The following is a 19092-nucleotide window of genomic DNA, read 5'->3' on the forward strand; positions in this document are numbered from 1 at the left end:
ACATCCTTGAGTGTGTGGGGGATGGGAGGGGCGTGTCAAGATATCAAGATGGAATTGAAAATGGAAAGTCAGAAAAGAGGGAGGACAGTCACCTTACAAAGGAAGAGGACCTTTCCCATATCAAATACTTGGTTCTTTGTATATTAGTTTGGTCCTGATCATGAAGTAAGGTGGCCAGGTCTGGCCAGCGCCATATTGGCCACATGGTGCATGGTAGGGTCTGGTGTCTTGTCTTCATGCTGGGAAGGAACCCCCACCCCCTCCCCTCCAACATCACCTGCTTCCCAGGTAACGGCTGTGCCTGGATCCCTGGAGGCAGGGGCAGGCACTTGGCTGATAGGTTACTGAATCTGTCAATCTAGTGCCTGGGACTGGGAACTTCCTGAGGATCTGCGCCCTGTGCCAACCTATTTAGTCCCAGACCAGCCTAGCCAGGGGACTCCATGCCACGTGTGTCTCTGTGATCGTGTCCTGTGTCCTGTCTCCTGGCTCGTCTCCAGTAATCATGGCGTCCCAATTCAGCTCTCCATTGGAGCTGAATTGGCTTGTTGGTATTGTTCTTGTTATTTCTTTCCTCTTTAGCATGTTCTCTAGCTGTGTTATGTGTATTTGCGTGCTGCAGGCCTTTGTAACAACTGGCGGCCTGCAGCCTGTTAACTGTATAATAAAGACTTCAATATTCTATATTTTAAAATGTGGCTTCTGGGATACTTTATCTTATAACAATCAGAGGCCCTCAGGAATTAGGTGGCTCAGGGCAGTTCATTCTAGCACTTTCCATGATGTAAAGGGGCTGCCAATGTGTTTCTGGGTTTGGCATGCAGCAGGCTCTGTTTGCCAAACCCAGGGCAGCTCTTTAGACCAGGTATTCTCTTTCTCCTGCCTGGGCCTGGGCTGATCAAGGCTGAAAGAGAGTATCCTGGAGAAGGTGGTGGAGCAGGGCTCCTGCTGTGGGTCTTGTGAACCCCTCCCATCCAGGAGGTTACCCCCAGGACCACCCAGGGAGGGAGGAAGGCTTCCCATGCAGCTGGCAAGGGCTCAAGAAAAACAGTGGTCAGCTTGTCATACATTGTCCCAGGATGAGCACTGGCAGGAAGGGCAGAAGGTGGTAACTCCCACCAGAAGTGACCCAGACATATCCTGGGGAGCAAGATCATGGCTGCCTGGGAAGCAGTGCCCTCCCCTCCGCCCTCCCCCTTCCATCCCCCACCTCTCCTGCCAGCCCATACCCCAGTCTGCAGCCACAGGCAACCCTGAGGCTCTTGGACTTCTGCTCACCTCCTTCCAGAATCTACTGTTTGTTCTTTCTTTTTCCTGTCTACTTCGATAAGGTATGCATAGCTAAATGACATATAGGTTCTAATGTATATTTATGTGTATTATATGCATTTGTGGGTTATGTATTTCTTCTTTCTATCCACTCACATCCTGTCATGCACTCATATTCTCTCTCTCTCTCTCTCTCTCTCTCACACACACACACACACACGCACATGCACATGCACACACACTGATAGCATACAGGATCAGGTACACTGGCCCAGCCCTGGATCTTGCCTTTGTTACTGTGATTGCGGAAATGTAACTAAAGTTCCAAGTCTCCATTTCCTTGTTTTATAAAACAAGAATAGCCAGGCGCTGCTGGCTCATGCCTGTAATCCTAGCAACTTAGGAGGCTGAGATCTGAGGATCATGGTTCAAAGCCAGCCTGAGCAGGAAAGTCTGTGAAACTCTCATCTCCAATTAACCACCAGAAAACTGGAAGTGGTGCTGTGGCTCAAGTGGTAGAGTGCTCATCTTGAGCAAATGAAACTCAGGGACAGCACCCAGCCCCCGAGTTCAAGTCCAAGGACCAGAGGGGGCGAAAAAAAACCCCAAACCAAACCAAAACTAAACAACAATAACAAAAATGGAGGATCATAAAAAGGCTTTGGGAGGGGGTGGCAAGGGAGATGGGAAGGGATGGGAAGGGGAAACAAAGGAGGAGGCAACAATGCTTGATAAGAAATGTACTCATTACCTTGCTCATGTAATTGTAACCCCTCTGTACAGTATTTTCACAATTAAAAAAAAAGAATTATTAAGACAGAAAAAAAATTAAGCGGGCCTTCCTATGGTGCAGTGATTGGAGAATGATTCCTAAGTCTCCAATACTTGTCTACATGGACGGGAGTGAGCCTGAGTTCTCCAGGTAGTGCAGCTCCTTCCTCTTGGTTCTGGCATAGCCTCTCCATGACAGGGATGGGCAAACTCGCATTGTATGTCAGCCATTGCCATGATTATAACAATTTCCCGTGCTATCATATTGTTTCACTTGAAAATTTTTAATGGGCTTCAAATTTTTAAATGTTTTTAATTTTAGAGTTAACAGGCAGCAGTACAGAGTGAGGGGCTGTGTATCCCCTGCTTTCCAGCTCCCCACCCCCACCCCACAGTTTCTCCGCTTTTTTTCGGTTGTGGGGCTTGAACTTTGGGCCTGGGCACTGTCCCTCAGCTCTTAGCTCAAGACTCGCACTCTACCACTTGAGCCACAGCGCCACTTCTGGCTTTTCCTGCTTATGTGGTGCTGGGGAATTGAACCCAGGGCCTCATGTATATGAAGCAAGCATTGTACCACTGAGCCACCTTCCCACCCCAAGTAGTAGTATTTTTTTTTTTTTGGTCGGTTGTGGGGCTTGAACTCTGGGCCTGGGCGCTGTCCCTCAGCTCTTCAGCTCAAGGCTAGTGCTCTACTACTTGAGCCACAGTACCACTTCCGGCTTTTTCTGCTTATGTGATGCTGAGGAATCGAACCTAGGGCCTCACGCATGAAAGGCAAGCACTCCACCACTGAGCCACCTTCCCAGCCCCTCTCCTACTACTGATGTCTTGCACTGGTGTGGCACATCTGTCACAACTGAGGCACCAATGCTGATGTGTGATTGCTCGTGGAAGTCCATGGTATATGTTAGAGTCTCTCCACGACCACACAGCATCCTGCATCTCTAACAGTATGGAACAGAATACTTCACCAGCTCCCCAGTGTTGCCTGTACTTCATGTTGTGGGGCTCAGATAGGGGACAGACTTTTGAGACCCATGACTCCTATGAGCAGCGGGCACTAAGGATTCCTCCATATTTTCACCACCACAGTCCTTGTTTTTTGTTTTTTCTTTTGAGCCTGGGGACTTGAACTCAGAGCCTGAGTGCTATCTCTGAACTTCTTTTGCTCAAGGCTAGTTCTCTACAACTTGAGCCACAGCCCCACTTCTGGCTTTTTTGTAGTTGACTGGAGATAAGAGTCTCATGGACTTTCTTGCTCGAACCATGATCCTCAGATCTCAGCCTCCTGAGTAGCTGGGATTATGGGTATGAGCCGCTGATGACTGAACCACAGTTCATTTCTTTTTATATCTGAATAACACCCCATTGCAGGGGTGCATCTGTTTATCTGCTCATGCATTGAAGGATCTTTTCTTTTTTCTTCCAAGTTTTAGCACATATTGCTATTCGTGTCATTGTTTTACCCCTCCCCCATCTCTTGCGCCAGTCCTGGGGCTTGAACTCTACTTGGGTACTGACCCTGAGTTTTTTTCACTCAAAGCTGGTGTTCTTCCACCTGAGTCACACTTTCACTTCTGGCTTTTTGATGCTTGATTGGAGATAAAGAGTCTCTCCTGCCCACACTGGCTTCGAACCACAATTCTCAGATCTAAGACTCCTGAGTAACTAAGATGATAGGTATGAGCCACTGGTGCCTAGCACTTTTCCCCTGCCCCTCCCCCCCACCAAATTAGTCCACTTTTCAGAAACCTGGGTCCAAATAATAGATGTGTGCTTACTGTCCCTGTATCAGTATCAGGTGTAGATGTCCGTGGTGCCTACACAGCCAGTGTGCCAACCATGAGATCCTTTTTGTTCTGTTTTGCTCCTTGTTTTGTGAGCCTCACTATGTAGTCTTGGCTGGCTCTGCTCTAGTGATCCTCCTCCCCCAGCCTCCCAAGTACTGTGCTTATAGGCATGTATTACCATGCCTTGGTAGATGGCAGGATTCTGAAAATAGGCTCAGAAGGGATGACACCTGATGTTGGATGCTGGAGGTACTCTTTATTTTTTAAATATTGTTATTATCGTTAAGTAATTGTACAAAGAAGTTGCCATTCACCCAAGCAGTTTATAAATGCAGTGCATCTTGATGAATGCCACCCCTTTCCACATTCCCATCCACCCCCCCTTCGCTTCTCTTAATTTTAGGTTACGTGTTGAATGTATTGACACTTAACAAGGCAGTTCATGTGTATACAATGCATTGAGCTGTGTTGTCACTGCAACATCTTTACCCCCTTCCCTTATATTTCTTAATTCCGTGGTATAGACAATGAAGTCTCGCCTGCATTCTCTGCCTTTCCCCTCTTCATTCTTCTACCTCTCTCCCCATGACTCCAACTCTCTCCTCTTGCCCATTTGCTGGCGATACTTTTAAGTCAGTGTTTCTCAGCCTTGGCAACAGATATTTGAGGCTAGATAGCTTAGTTGCCCGTGGCTGCGGGCAGGGTAGGATGGCTAGTCTGCAAATGCCATTCTGCTTCAAACTGTGGCAATCCAGAATGTCTCTAGACATTTTCAAACATCCCTTCTAGAGGGGGTGGTACCCCCTCCTCCTCATCCCTTCCGCTGCCCAATACCCCCACACTTTACCAGTGTGGTTCCAATAAGAACCGCTAGTGCCCTCCAAACTATCTGACAACCATAAGCACTAGGAGAAGCACTTGCCTATATGGACAGCAGGGACAGTTCCCCACGAGCCCCCACGCTTCACTCTTGCTGAGTGTGTTTGCTTGATCACAGTCAAATGCTGTACACTGCCTCTGGCTTTTCCTCTAGAGAAGACAGATTCAGCATCTCGAAGTGATGATATTTCCACCACCTTGCCAAAGATCATTCTGCCTCCCAAACCACACAGTCCGGCGACTTTCCCACATGCTAGAAAGGTCCTCAGTAGTGGGGTCACAACAGGCCACCCCCTGCTCTTCCACTCATCCTGATCCATCCATCAGTAGTTCCATTCCAGGCTCTGACCACTTCCAACCAGCCCCACCTTTCCGATCCTCATCCAGCCACCATTGCCTCTTGCCTGCTTTCCTGCCTTAACACAAGTTCTCCAACCGTCCATGTTTTTTAAGAGCTATGTCCTAAAGTGTCGGATTGTGCCCCTCCTTATTGCCAGTGGCTTCCCAGGCTTGTTTGAAATTCCGAAGCAAGCAGACAAATTTGCATGTTGCAACTGCTTGGCCCTGACCTCCGCCTTCTGAAGATGTCTTTAAGTGGACATCTCACAAGTGGACATCTCACAGGACGGACATGGAAGGCCCCAGGAAGGTAGGAATGGGCCCAGTGCAGATGCTACCCTAGATGCCCTTGGTCTACTTGCACACCTCCCCTCCCCCAAGCCCAGATTCTACAGCCAGCATGACACCTGCAGTGCGGGCTTTACTGCTGCTCCTTTGCTCAGATCGTGGCTTCTCCAGGGCTATCCAAAGGGCAGGAGACCTGGCCCACATGCTGAGGAGAGGCGAGGCTGGTCAAGGGGACTCTGACCTGTTGACAAGCAGGAGCCGGAAGTCAACACCTTCCTTCCTTTCTCTCCAGCTCACGGCCTTCCTGAAACACAGTACTTCCTGTTCTCTCACCTTGCTTGAAAACACCCATCTGTTCCAACATGACGGATGTTATTAGAGAATACTGTGCCTGTTGCCTTTGCTCCTGTTTCGTTTCAGCAGTGACAAAGGGTAGGCGATGTTAGAAAACTTGGTCCATTGGAATGGAACTGTATAGGCATGTCCAAAGCACACACATCCCTCAGAAGTCTGCTGCTGCCTCAGTTTACGCAGTTACTCCACTTGTAGCTGTGCTACATTTTGACTCTCTTTCTAACACTCCACAGTAACCCCTTCCTGACTGATGAAGTCCCACAGTACAGTACAGTGCACTGTATTATTTGTGTATTTCTAAATTTGTGTAACATGGAAAGCTATGCTACTGCTCTTATTATCTGAGGGTTATTATTATTATTATTATAGTATTATGTCCCTAATCACACTTTTCCCATAGGCCCATAAGTCTGGGTGTACAAATCTGCAAGTGAGATCCTTTGGGTGTGGCAGCAATGGGCTGGAGTTTCTCAGGAAGTGACGGGGCCACTGACGGACTAATAATGTGTGTGCAGCACTGCTTTTGTCCCTCTCATTTCTGTTTCCCCTCACTCTGGTTCCTGCCTCGGTCAATACATTCTCCTGCTCCTCATCCCGGCTCCCTCCCTTTCCTGTTCCCTGCTGCCCCCCCATAAAGTGTGAATTGCTCTGCCTCAGCCTGGTCCATGAGACCATGCAGCTGCAACTGCAAATGAGGAGCAATTTGGTGAAGATGACAGTGCAGAAGCCAGAGCAAGGTTGAAGTGTGGTGGGGAGGAGGAGTGGACTGGGGAAAGGAGGCTGGAGAGGAAGGGAGGGCGCCCCCAGCCCTGGTTTGGGCAACAAGAGAAAGGAGGTGAAGTGTCAGTCCAAGTGCAGTGAGAAAGGATGTGGTCATGATTCCTAAGATGGACATGATATGCGAGTATGTATGTGTGTGTGTGTGCTCACATGTGCTGGGGCTTGAACTCAGGGCCTCAAGATTTTGCTTGTGTTTTTCTCTCAAGGCTGGTGCTCTGCCACTTGAGCTACACTTATACTTCTGGCCTGCCTTCTTCCTTCCCCTTCCCCTTCCTCTTTCCTTTCCTTTCCTTCTTTTTGTGACTAGGGTTTGAACTCAGGGCCCAAGTGCTGTCACTTAGCTTCTTTTGCTCAAAGCTAGCGCTCTACCACTTTGAGTTATAGTTCCATTTCTAGTTTTCTGGTGGTTTATTGGAGTCTCACGGACTTTCCTGCCCAGGCTGTCTTTGTACCATGATCCTCAGCTCTCAGCCCTCTGAGAAGCTAGGATTACAGGTGTGATCCACCAGTGCCTGGCTTTGGTTTGTAATTTTAAGAGCTCTCTCGGGGGATGTGAGAGTAGGCCTGCAAGCAGGAAGAGAACACAGAGGCCCGGGGAGTGGCAGGGTCTGAATGGTATCTGGCTCAGGGGTCAGGAAGTGGTGGGCATCACTGGCGATCCTCTGGAGTCTGAAGGGCTGATGCACATTTCACTACTGCCTGCTTTGGTTTTTATTCTTTAGAGAAAGGAAGGAAAAAACTTTCCAAAAAAGAGAAAAGATTCTGGGAGGTGGGCCAAGCAAGAGACCCTAGAGACAGTGGTTATGTAAGTGCACGGTTTGTGTGTGTGTGTGTGAGAGAGAGAGAGAGAGAGAAAGAGAGAGGGGAGGGAGAGAGAGACACACACACAGAGACAGAGAAGGTGGGGGAAGTAAACACTATTGTTCCATTCACTCCTTTCAGGAAACAATAAGCATAACACGATAAGCTGTACTGCAAGGCTTGTCTCTGTGGCCAGAGAGAGACAGATGAATCACACAGGGAAGGCGATAACTCGGGCAGATTAAGACAGCAAGCTAGTAATTTGGAGTCTGATTAGAAACTACTAAAATCAGAACTTGCAGCTAGAGACTATACTTAAAGCAGTCCTCTTTTTTTGGAGGGGAGGGAGGGGAAGGGGGAAGGAGATTGATTAAGTTAATTAAGCTTTGCAGTTAATTAAGAGATTTTAGATATACACTGAGTCCTCACATAGTTAATGCTGATCTAGGTGTGTAGATCTGATAGCAGAAAGTGGGAAGGAAGTGGGCATTTCCACTAGACAAACAAATAGAGAAGTCCTTTTTGTTTTTGCCAGTCCTAGGGCTCGAACTCAGGGCCTGCACTCTATCCCTGAGCATTTTTGCTCAGGGTTAGCATTCTACCGCTTGAACCACAACTCTACTTCTAGCTTTGTGGTGCTTAGTTGGCAATAAGAGTCTCACAGACTTTCCTACCCAGAGTGGCTTCGAACTGCGATCCTCAGATCTCAGCCTCCTGAGTAGCTAGGATTACAGGTATGAGCCACTGGTGTCCCGCTATAGGTACTTTGGGGGAAACCATGGAGTGACAGGATGGGCAACTTATGGTGGTACAGAAGTGCTTTTTCAGGAGAAGACTGCCAGTTTCCCTGCTGCCCCTGCCAGTAGAGTGACCTTGGGCAGGTCACCCATGAAAAGACCCTAAAGGTCCTCATCATTACCACTCCACCATGCCACCACCTGTCAAACTCAACTTCATTTCCGTTATGGCTTCAATGATATAACAGTAATGCTAGGTGGTTGGCTTTTATGAAGTGTGGCCTTTGTTTCATGCGGATGCTGGTCTGAGCCCCCCTTCCCCCCACACCCACGAGGCTCCGCTGATGGAATTCTCATAACAACATTCAGAGGTGAACACTGGAACTCCCGTTTTACCCAGGGACCAACAGAGGGCTAGAGACATGAATAACTAGCGCAGGCCTCACAACCTAAATGGTGAGACACAAATCCATCCCAGTCTTTTCTTTCCTCCCTCCTCTGTCTCTCTCTCTCTATCTCTCTCTGTCTCTCTCCCACTTCACCTCCCTCCCTTCTTTTCTTTCCTTCCTTCCTTCCTTCTTCCTTCCTTCCTCCCTCCCCCTCTCTTTTTCCTTCTTTCCTTCCTTCCTTCCTTCCTGTCTTTCTTTCTTTCTTTCTTTCTTTCTTTCTTTCTTTCTTTCTTTCTTTCTTTCTTTCTTTCTTTCTTTCTTTCTTTCTTTCTCGCCGGTCCAGGGCCTGGGTGCTGTCCCTGAGCCTTTTTGCTCAAGGCTGGTGCTCTACCACTTGAGCCAGAGCTCCACTTCTATCTTTTTGATGTTTAATTGGAGATAAGACTCTCACGGACTTTTCTGCTTAGGCTGGCTCTGAATGCCCCTGTGATTCTCACATCTCGGCCGTCTGAATAGCTAGGATTATAGCTGTGAGCCACTGTCACCCAACCATAGATAGGTTTTTCTAAAACGCCATGACTTGGTTGAATTTTGTAGCATGTTTCAAACCTCCTCTCCTCTTTCTTTGTTCTGGGAGGTACAGAACAAAGTGGTTATTTTTTCACATGCATATGTGGCCTTACACATGAATTCTCTCACTTGTCACACTCAAGAAATCCTGCCACAAGGACGTGGAAAAACTATATGAGCTTCCAGCTCCCTTTTTGTTCTCCATCTTCCTATTCCAATCCATTTATTTCAATTAAACTCCTATCTTTAAGTAATCAGCTCAATGAAGAGGAGAAGAGGGAGAGAATGCAGTCAAGAATCTAATGTATACCTTACAAAATTAACAAGATGAGGGAAGGGGTGAGTAGGGGAGGGACGAGTAAGAATGGAAAGGGGTGACAATGATCAAGATTGTGTTCCTAAACTGCTTTGTTAAATGGCAACTCCTTTGTACAACTACTTACAGAAAATGACAAAAAAAAACAAAAAACTCATAGTTACTTTGGATGAGCTCCCGCCTAGTACCAGAGATCGGACTTTTGAGCAGTCAAGCGTCTTCAAATGCAGCCATACCCCCCTTTCCTACCCACAAGCTGCCTCTCCACCTTCACACCCCGCCTCTGCCCGCAGACATCCATGGCCTCCAAGGCATCTATGCAGCCTTCCGCCTCCCAGAAGCACCTGCGGGGCCCTGGTTTCCATGGCACCATGTGTGTGATGGATGCTTGTGGCGGGCAGCAAGCTAAGGCTTCAATCTGGCACCTTGTTTTTTGTACTGCACTTCATGCCACATCAGAGTGGCAGATCCTCTCTATGATCAGCGTCAGGGCAACTTCTCCAACCTTTCTGAGCCTCACTGCCCTGAACTGCCAGGTGAGGATAATGAGGATGACAGGAGATTTGATGAGATGGTATCATGTCCAAGATGGCACGGCGCCTGGACACCAGTACATGTTTATCACAGGCTCGCTGTTAGTATAATTGTATGCACAGTTCTCAAAGGAGTTTATTTAGTGCTTTCCTAGTTTAAGTGTGTGTGTGTGTGTGTGTGTGTGTGTGCTGATACTGGAACTTGAACTCAGGGCCTCTTACTTGCCTTTTTCACTCATGGCTGACACTCTACCACTTGAGCCATGTCTCCACTTCCAGCTTTTTGCTGGTTAATTGGACATAAGGGTCTCTTGGGAATTGTCTGCCCAGTCTGGCACCAAACCTCAATTGTCAGCTCTCAGCCTCCTGGGTGGCTAGGATTATAGTTATAAACCATGGGTGCTACGTATTTTCTGTAATGACCTAGGTCTTCTTGTGTGTGTGTTTCATTTTAAACAGCACGATGACTGTTAGTGTATGTAGTGTTATTCTCCATTTATGGATGAGAAAAATTGAAGCACAGAGAAGTTAGGCAGCTTACTCTAGGTCATGCAGCTACGAAAGCACCATTACTTTTCTCTCTCTGCTTTAGTGTACTTACTCATCTTTCTCACTGGGCATCTGGAATGTGAAATAAACTTCTACCTTCAAGTGGTGAGCATAGTATATGACATACAAGAGCGACAGTGATGGAGGGTGCCAGAAGGTGGCCATTGTCCCTTTGGGGCATCGGGCTTGGTCCCCCGGTCCCTACACCAGCTTGTTACTCAATCAATTAAGTAGGACAGTGGCCCCTTGACAAGAAGGCATGAATAGCTGCACACACTAGCACACACAGCACACCCTGGCTCTGCATATGCTGTCTTACACTCCAGCTCGACTAAAATGCCTGTGCACAGGTGGCTCACACCTGTAACCCTAGCTAAGGATGAGATCTGAGGAATGTGGTTCGAAGTCAGCCAGGGCAGAAATGACTGTGAGACTCTGATCTCCAATTAGATACCAAAAAGCTGGAAGTGGAGCTGTGGCTCAAGTGGTAGAGCCCCAGACTTGACTTAAGAAGCTTAGGGACAGTACCCAGGCCCTGAGTTTAAGCCTCAGTACTAAAACCACCACAACAAAATACATTGGAAACAAACCAGTCTTTCAGCAGTCTCAGATGAGCAGGAGTGAAGTGAGCAGATCGGTGTTTAATAATGCCTTCCTGCTACCCGCATCCTCCAGGAGCCGTTGTGACATTCTACATTAAAAATGTGACAAGCGTCAATTGCCGTGAGTAGCCCACGAATGGCACCACGAGGCTCCTTGCTCCACAATGCTCACACCTTCTGGTGACAAACCGAATACAAGCATAGGGTGGCAGGGGGGTAGGGGGAGGGGAGAAGGGGGAGAGGGGAAGTGGGGAAGACTGCTGGCTTTCTGAGTCCTCTGCAGTGTGGATGCTCTTCTACTCGCCTGTCAGAAGCATAATTCTCATTAAATATTAAGGAGCTGTTTGTTAAAATAACATCACCATGGTAACGTGCAGGGGGGTAGGGAGGGGCTGCCCAAATAGCAGCCTATTTAAATGAAGTGCTTGGTCCTATGGAGTAAGCATCCTGAAGCCCCTGGTGACCAAGACTCTGGATGGTCCAGGGGTTTAGGGCATGTGGCTGTCCGTGATGAAGATGTGGGCTGTCAGATCCTGGGGCTGGATTTGTGTTTGGGGTATGGGTGGGTGGATGGATGGAGATAGATGGACAGACAAATTAATGAAGGCCAAAGCTAAAATTCTAGATGCTTGTGTCAGGGTGTTTGTGACAGCGCCCCGTTTTTTTGTCAGTTGTGGGGCTTGAACTTGGGGCTTGGGTGCTGTCCCTGAGCTCTTTCTGCTTAAGGCTAGCACTCTACCATTGTGAGCCACAATGCTACTTCTAGCTTTCTGATGGTTAACTGGAGATGAGAGTCTCATGGACTTTCCTGCCTGGGCTGGCTCTGAACAGCAACCTTCAGATCTCAGCCTCCTGAGTAGCTAGGATTACAGGTGTGAGCCACCAGCACCTGGCTGTGACAGCTCTTCTATGTTTTCATTGCTGTTGGGTGGTAGAAAGGAATTTTGCCAGCAAACCGGGGAGAGGGGGGACAGGGAAGTAAATGGGGAGAGACAAACCTTTCTCTTGTCTTAAGGGAGAAATAATGGTAACAATAGGGAAGCAAATAAAAAAAAAGTGTAGGGCCAGAGTGCTCCTGGTTCAAATCCTGGCTCTGCCAATCATCTCACTGTGGAACCATGGTGAGTCAGGTGAATGATCTGCTCCCTCAAGCTTGAGCCTCTGTGTACCTAAGAGGGCCCACTGTGTCTGTCCTCATGTCTGAGGGTCAATCAAGTCCAGATACCATCTCTATTACTCCAGGGGTCCTCCACTGCTACAGGCACAGAGGGGAGCCCTGACCATCTATCCCAGCATCTGAAGCCAGGCTTGGGTGACTCCATTACCCAGGTTCTATGTGATGCCAGCATCCATCTCCTGTGAAGGGCCAGATAGAGGCCATGTACAACCTGCTGTAGTGCCACAGGGGTTGAGTGTAACCATCAGAGTTGGGTGCTTGATTCCCAGGTGGTGGGACCTTTAAGAGGTGGAGTCTAGTGGTAGGTGGTTAGGTTGCTGGGAGTCTCATCCTTAGAAGAGGGTAATGGAGTTCTTTCAGGACCTCATTTGTTCTCATGTGGTGAATGCAAGCCCCAAGTCCCTCTCCTTCATCCCTCTGGCTTCCTGTCTTACTAGGTTGTCCACATGTGTTCCCCACCATGGTCATGCGATCTGTTAGGAGGCTCTCACCGAAGGCCAAATTGATGAGGCCACTTGACCTTTGACTTTCAGCCTCTAAAACTGTGAGCTAACCTTAGGGCTGGGCATGTGGCTCAGTGATAGAGCAGTTGCTTGGCATGCGCAGGGCCTTGGTTTCAATCCCCAGCACTGCGACTCCTAGAAGCTTAATCTTTCTCTTGATGGTTCTCAGAGACAGACAGGAGAGTTCTACTTGAAACTTCACACCCATTATAAACAAGGAAAGCCCATCCTTCGGGTTTGCTCACACCTAAATTCTGGTGTGAATCCCGCCTCTCCCTCCAGCAGGGGTGGAATTTGGGTGTTGAAAGAGGTGGCTGTGCTCTAGTTGCCATTGGCACAGGCCGTTGCCAGAGAACCCTGCTGAGGGACTCAGCACACTGCAGACAAGTTCATTCACGCATGCGCCTGTTGGCACACCACAGACTTGTCCATTCATGCACGTGCATGTGGAAGACCCTGGTTATCCCCCACCCAGAGGACTTGATCAGAGCAGCTCAAATGGAGTATTTAAGTGGATTATTTCCTATGGAAGAGAAATCAGGGAGGAGAAGGAAGAGGCCCTGAGTTAGCCGGAGTCATGTCAGGGTATGTTACCACTAAAAGATTTAAGCAAGCCCCTCTTGGGCATGAGCATGGATGGAGGTGGTGCAGAGCGCATACCTGGAAAGCAACTTTTGTGAGCGGTGTGCTATTATTTCCCTGTTTTACAGATTGGGAAGTTTGGGTGTGTGTGTCAGGGGGACAGGAGCGGGGTGGTGGGCAGGGACGGATTCTAGCTCTGTTCTACACTCTCTTATCTCATCAAGGAGTAGGAACTCTGGAAAAAACAGCTCATTCCCAGCAAATCCAGCCCTGCCCCTCTCATCCATTTCCCCTGGCTGTTTCAAACAGAAGCCAAACTGACCATGCAATGATTCTTGACTTCCTTAAATGCCTTGCTTTTGTTAGAGTTTCAGTAAAATTCCAGTCCTAAGTACATAGAATGGCCTAGAGAGAAAAGTCTCATGGGTTTAGCTAGAGGGTCAGTCCTGCATAAGCACAGGTCCTGGTCCCCAGGTCTGTGCTGAGTTTGCTGGCTGGGCTCTGTGGGGTACCTGGGGTGAAAGGTGTAAAGCTCATTTGCATGCAGCAAGCCTTAAGGAGATGCCTTAACTTTACTTGGGCTGCATCTATAGTGGTCCAGATTAGTGAGGCTGGGCTAGGCTTTGCCTCTCTGGTGTAAAACCAGGCTGATAGCAAGCCACAAAGAGCGGAGCTGGAAGGCAGCCTTGGGAATTACTTTGTCTCAGGATAATGGAAAGTGGCACGCATACTAAAGTCATCCTTTTGAGCTCTTGGCAGACATCACCAATCCATTGTAGCATACTGTGTAGTAGATCTGTCTCAGGACCCTTCTCAGTAGAGTGCTCCTGGATTCCTCATCCCTGCTCCCCTTTCCCTTATCTGCTGGTGCATGGGAAAAGAGACTGGTGATATTTTTAGACCCTTGTGGCACAGGCTCTGTTTGTGTCAGAAACAATTTGGCTCATCTTCCCATCTTACACTCCAGCTAGGGATAGAGTTAGGATGAGGTACAGGAACCCCCAAGCAGGCCCATTCTATAGCCCCCGGCCTATTATTAATGTAAGAAATAGAACCTTGAACATGCATTTCAGGCTAAGGCAGTTTTTATCTGAAATAGACTACAAATCCTGGGGTGGTGGGCGCTGCCTTTTGTTAAATGAAGCATTGTTCTGGGAATCTAGTGACAAGCTGTCTTTTACCCTTGGGGACAGACCCCAAGGTCCATCCTTGAGGTCTTGGGGGTGGGGGCTTGAGATGATGCATCCAGGCTCAAGTCCTAAACGACTTCCCATCAGTATCAATGACATCTCTCTGGTGCCTATGATTTGCGGTTTTCAAGGCCCCTTCTGTGAGGGAAGGAAAGGATGGGATTCACACCATTCTAGCCACGGATGGCAGAGCTGCCTCTGACTTTGGATCAGAGGCAGAACCAGGAGGGGCCATGTGAGAGAGCCTCCGTCCACCTTTCCACCGCATCTCCATGGTAGAGAAACGGCTCAGAGCACCCTTGTGACTACATCAGGACTTCAGACTGAAGACGCCGCTTTGCCTCTGGTCCAACATTGGGCCCTAGCCCACATCTAAGAGCACGGGCTGAGAGACGGTGCGGGGGAGGCACATACTACACCCAGGCACAAACAGCTGTGTGTGAATGGATTCATCAAATCCTCAGGGCCACACTGTCCCCATTTTACAGATGAGGAGACCAAAGCACAGAGAAGCTGGCAACTTGCCAGGGGGCCCGCAGCTAGTAGAAGAGCCGGGTAATCTACTCCAGGGCCTTTGTCCTTCAACACAGATACCACTTCCCTGAACACCTCTCCCACTCCTTAACTCAGCGCTCATTTATTTACTGAGCACCTCCTACATGTGAGGGTCTGGGAACGCAAGGACCCACTGTTCTGTCTTGCTTGAAGCTTGCTAAGGACCCTGCCGAATCACAACTCAAATTCAACCTTCCTCCTCTTCCTCCCCCCGGCCCCCACTTTCCTTTCCCCTCCATGCCCTCTGATCGCATTGGACTCACACCAACATACAGCTTGTAAACAACACTGTCAAACCCAAGCTTCTTCTGGGCTGTCAGTTACTCCAATACACCGGGCCCAGCTGTGGCTTCCCACAGCGCCCAGCCCTCAGAGGCCCTGGGGAAATGCAGCTGCAGCTGACCGAGATGGGGTGAGAGGCCCAGACACAAAGCATCCCATTATTCAGACTCTCCCCTGAACCCTGCTTCCTGTTCCCAATTTGGACCTGGCGTTCTTGGGTCCAGCAGTCTGGATTTTGGTCACTTGAACCTGTGGGATTGTACTGACCCCTGCCAAAGGGTCCCAAGCTGCTGGGTGAAGCCAAGCTTATAATCCTCTCACAGCCACCTGCTCAGGCCTCACCTACTTCTGCCTCCTCTGCCATGCTGGGGAGTGGACAGTGGGTGGCTTTGTCATGTGTGTCCCCAGGTGTGTGTGATCCAGATCCTCAGGCCAAGTCCCTGGCTGGTGTGACCAGTGGATAGCTCTTTCTGTGGCCTTGCTTGTACGAGGAAGCCTGCCAGCAAAACTACCATCCTGCTTTTCAGGTTGCCCACCCCAGGTATTTGGTGTCATACCTGCAAACAGACATGCCGTCTGGAGTCAGCTCACAGACAGCGGACAGGATGGCACTAGGGGACCAGAGAGACCCAAGGTTGTCTCATCCAATGGCTTCCTCAGCAGACCCAGACACCAGAAGTCCGCGCTGGGAGTGTACACATACGGCCTCCAATCTGCCCAGTGAGTCCCTACGTCCTCCCCTTTCTCCTCACACTTACCCCACGCGGGGTTCTAGACTGCCAGACAAAAGAGGGTAAAACACTGCCCTCCGCAAAGCCGTTCTCCATCATTTTCCAGGGCCGTGTCTCCTACTCCTTCTTGAATTCTGCCAAGGCCAGGGAGCTCACTATTAACCTGAGCTGCATGCTCCACCTGGGCACAGTTTGTCTTACCTTAGGCGGAAGCAAGAGCGACACTAGGGCGAGTCGTTCAGAGATGCCTTGCCTGAGCCCTGCCTCCTGGGGCGATTGCAGTGGGTGCCAGGGAGCTCCCACTCTGTTCTAGGCTTCCCCTAATCCTCCCCACACAACTGTAGGCACATGGCTGCTGAACAAGGAGTGTCCACTGCGGCCACAGCAGCAGAGAAGGCACAGCGCGGCCACCTGGGGCCTCTCAAGCTTGTAAGGAGGCCTGGCAGGGACCCAGCAGATTCCGAGGGCCTCACACCTGGATGTGTATCTTGTTCTGTGACCAGGTGTGCTCGCTCAGATGGAACTGCTTTCAGAGCCACCCCATGCCCTCCCATGCCTCTCCTTCAAGCCAGGGAGGCCAGGTGTGACCGAGGCCACCAGCCAGGGCATCACTCACCGCTCTGGTCTTGCTTACATCCTAGGAATCGGCTCACAGCTGGATTCCAAGAGCAGCCGGTGCAGGGAGACCTGCAGAGAACAAGCATTCAGCTTTAGAAGCTGGGGCGCAACACCTGGGTGTCCATCTCTCTTTTCGGACGGGACTGAATCACAGGAGAATGGATGGAGTGGGGGCAGGGAGGAGTATAACACGAAAAGGCATCTGTACAAGGACCTCGCTGCTCATTAAACCAACCTCAAAAATCTCCCAGCTTTGTGGCGAGTCTGAGACAGAGAGAGAAAGAAAGAAAGGAAAAAAAAAAAAGACCCTAACCCCGGATGAGTCAGCAGTCGGTATAGCAAGGCCAGCTTTTAGGAGCAAAAGGAAAGGGGAAATCCTCTGGGGGATATATCTGAGGGGGTGAACCCCTCCTTACCCTCCCTCTGCGTCCCCTCCTGTTCCCACTGCCTGTTTCCAGCAGCAAGTCGTGAGGGACTCCATTTTGGTGTGGTGAAAGGGAAAAGCTCTGTACTTAGGCCTCAAGTGGAAAAGACACTGCAGTCCTTAGAGATTCCCCCCCCACCCCGCCCCCAGTTGTATTTATAGCCCCAGAGACTCCTGCCAAACGCACCCAGTGTGCTTTGAAAATTCCTCGGGAGATCTGTAGTTGGCAGAACAAAGCTGTGCCCGGCTCTGAGGATGCTTTCCTTCCAAGAGTGACAAGTTGAGGCCTGAGCCCAGAGGCTCTGTAGCCTCCAGAATCCAGAAGCAGGCAGGCGGAGGCAACTGGGGACGACCAGGTGTGTGTATGGGGGAGGGGGAGCAATCAAAACTTGATTTTTTTTCTTGTTTCCTGCAGAACTCTCAGGTAAGCCCAAACTGCCTGCTCTCCAAGAGCCACCTTTTTGGCTGGACTGAAGTAAAATCTCTTCACCCAGAGGTAATGCTTATCTGGGTTAAACCACGCCACACATGCCACACACCTGAGCAACGCTCTTTGCAATTCACAGGTGAAAAATGACGCCACCTGGGAGCTAGTTGGCAAGGCAGGGCCTCGGCGCTGCAGAATCAGACCTGCATTTTAACAAGGCCCTCGGGTGATTCTGGGGCGTGCAAATGTCTGCAAAGCCTGGTCTGTCATGCTCTTAAATCACGGAAGGAAGAAAACTGTCGTCTGATCTCCAGGCGAGGAAACAGGCTCAAGGAGTGACAGCTTGCTTGCTGTGGCTGTGGAGCTGTTGAGTGAGTGGATTCAAAGCACTGTTCTTGCATTTCCAGAACCTGCCAGCTTTGGGGCCTCAAGCAGAGGGTGAGGGGCAGAAGGGCCACTCTCGGTGGGAATAATGATGGAAGGACAGTGGGCTGGGATGGGCTTGTGGCCTCAAGCCTGGAACTGATGGGGGCGGGGCAGTCCTGGGTAGATCTTAGGGCACCCAGAGGGAGACACTGGCTAGGAAAGAGGCAGGTTCTCCTCTTAGTCCCCCCCCCACTCCCCAAATTCCCCCAGTCAGTACTTCTGGGTTTTCTTCCTGTCGGGGAATTTGAGCTATTGAATCTATTCACAGTGAGTAATTAATTTTGATGGCAGGAAATTTAGTTTTCTCACCCATTGCCCTTTGGCCTTTCGGTGCAGTATGAGAATCCACTGCCAAGAGCTTCACTGGGTTGTAGGGTTTTGTTGGTGTGGGGGTATGAACTGAGGGTCTGGGTTCTATCCTTAGCATTTTCACTCAAGGTGGCTGCTCTACCTCTGCAGCCATATCTCCAGGCCAGTCTTTTGCTGATTAATTGGAGATAGAGTCTTCTAGACTTTTCTGACCAGCTGGCTTCAAACCTCAATCCCCTAGATCTCAGCTTCCCTAGCAGCTAAGATTATAGTTATAAGCCACTAGGGCCCAGCTTCTTTTTTTATTTCAAGATACAGTGTGCCTTGTTGTGTTACTATTCTCACCAGAGCCATGCTGTGCTGTAGATTTGCATGAATTCTGAGTGGTCTGTTACAATTCTATCCCCCCAAAGCCTGAGTCTTACATTTTAAGAATGCCAATATATCCACGAATGCATCTGTCACTCTAGAGCATCACACTGGAGGTATTAATATCTATGGATAAGTGTGTAATCGAGGGTGATGAAATATTGGCCAGGCTAATATTAAATATTGAGTAGATTAACAATTATTTATTTTTTGGGGGGGTCCAGTTGTGGGGCCTGAACTCTGAGCTTGGGCACTGTCACTCAGCTCTTCAGCTCAAGGCTAGCGCTCTACCACTTGAGCCACAGCGCCACTTCTGGCTTTTTTCTTTTTGCTTATGTGGTGCTGAGGAATTGAACCCAGGGCCCCATGTAGCAAAGCAAGTGCTCTACCACTGAGCCACCTTCCCAGCCCCTAACAATTATTTCTTGAGTACCCGGATATACCTGATTCTGTGCTAAGCCCCAGACAGACCTTCAAGAAGTAAAACTAGATCTGTCTTTAAGAAATTTTTTTTAAAGGGAGAAGAACCTTC

The 19092-nt window shown here is 49.4% G+C and overlaps 1 protein-coding gene across 1 annotated transcript in view; it reads right to left on the reverse strand.

Moving 5' to 3' along the window:
• Positions 1-19092, reverse strand: part of Zhx2 (zinc fingers and homeoboxes 2) — a 143342-nt gene that overhangs the window by 43149 nt on the left and 81101 nt on the right. Inside the window, exon 2 of the mRNA XM_013032254.1 lies at positions 16604-16674. The gene's annotated coding sequence lies outside the window, so the exon portion shown is untranslated. The remainder of the gene's footprint in view (positions 1-16603; positions 16675-19092) is intronic.

The sequence above is a fragment of the Dipodomys ordii genome, unplaced genomic scaffold, assembly GCF_000151885.1.
Source record: "Dipodomys ordii isolate 6190 unplaced genomic scaffold, Dord_2.0 Scaffold151, whole genome shotgun sequence".
Lineage (NCBI taxonomy): Eukaryota > Metazoa > Chordata > Mammalia > Rodentia > Heteromyidae > Dipodomys > Dipodomys ordii.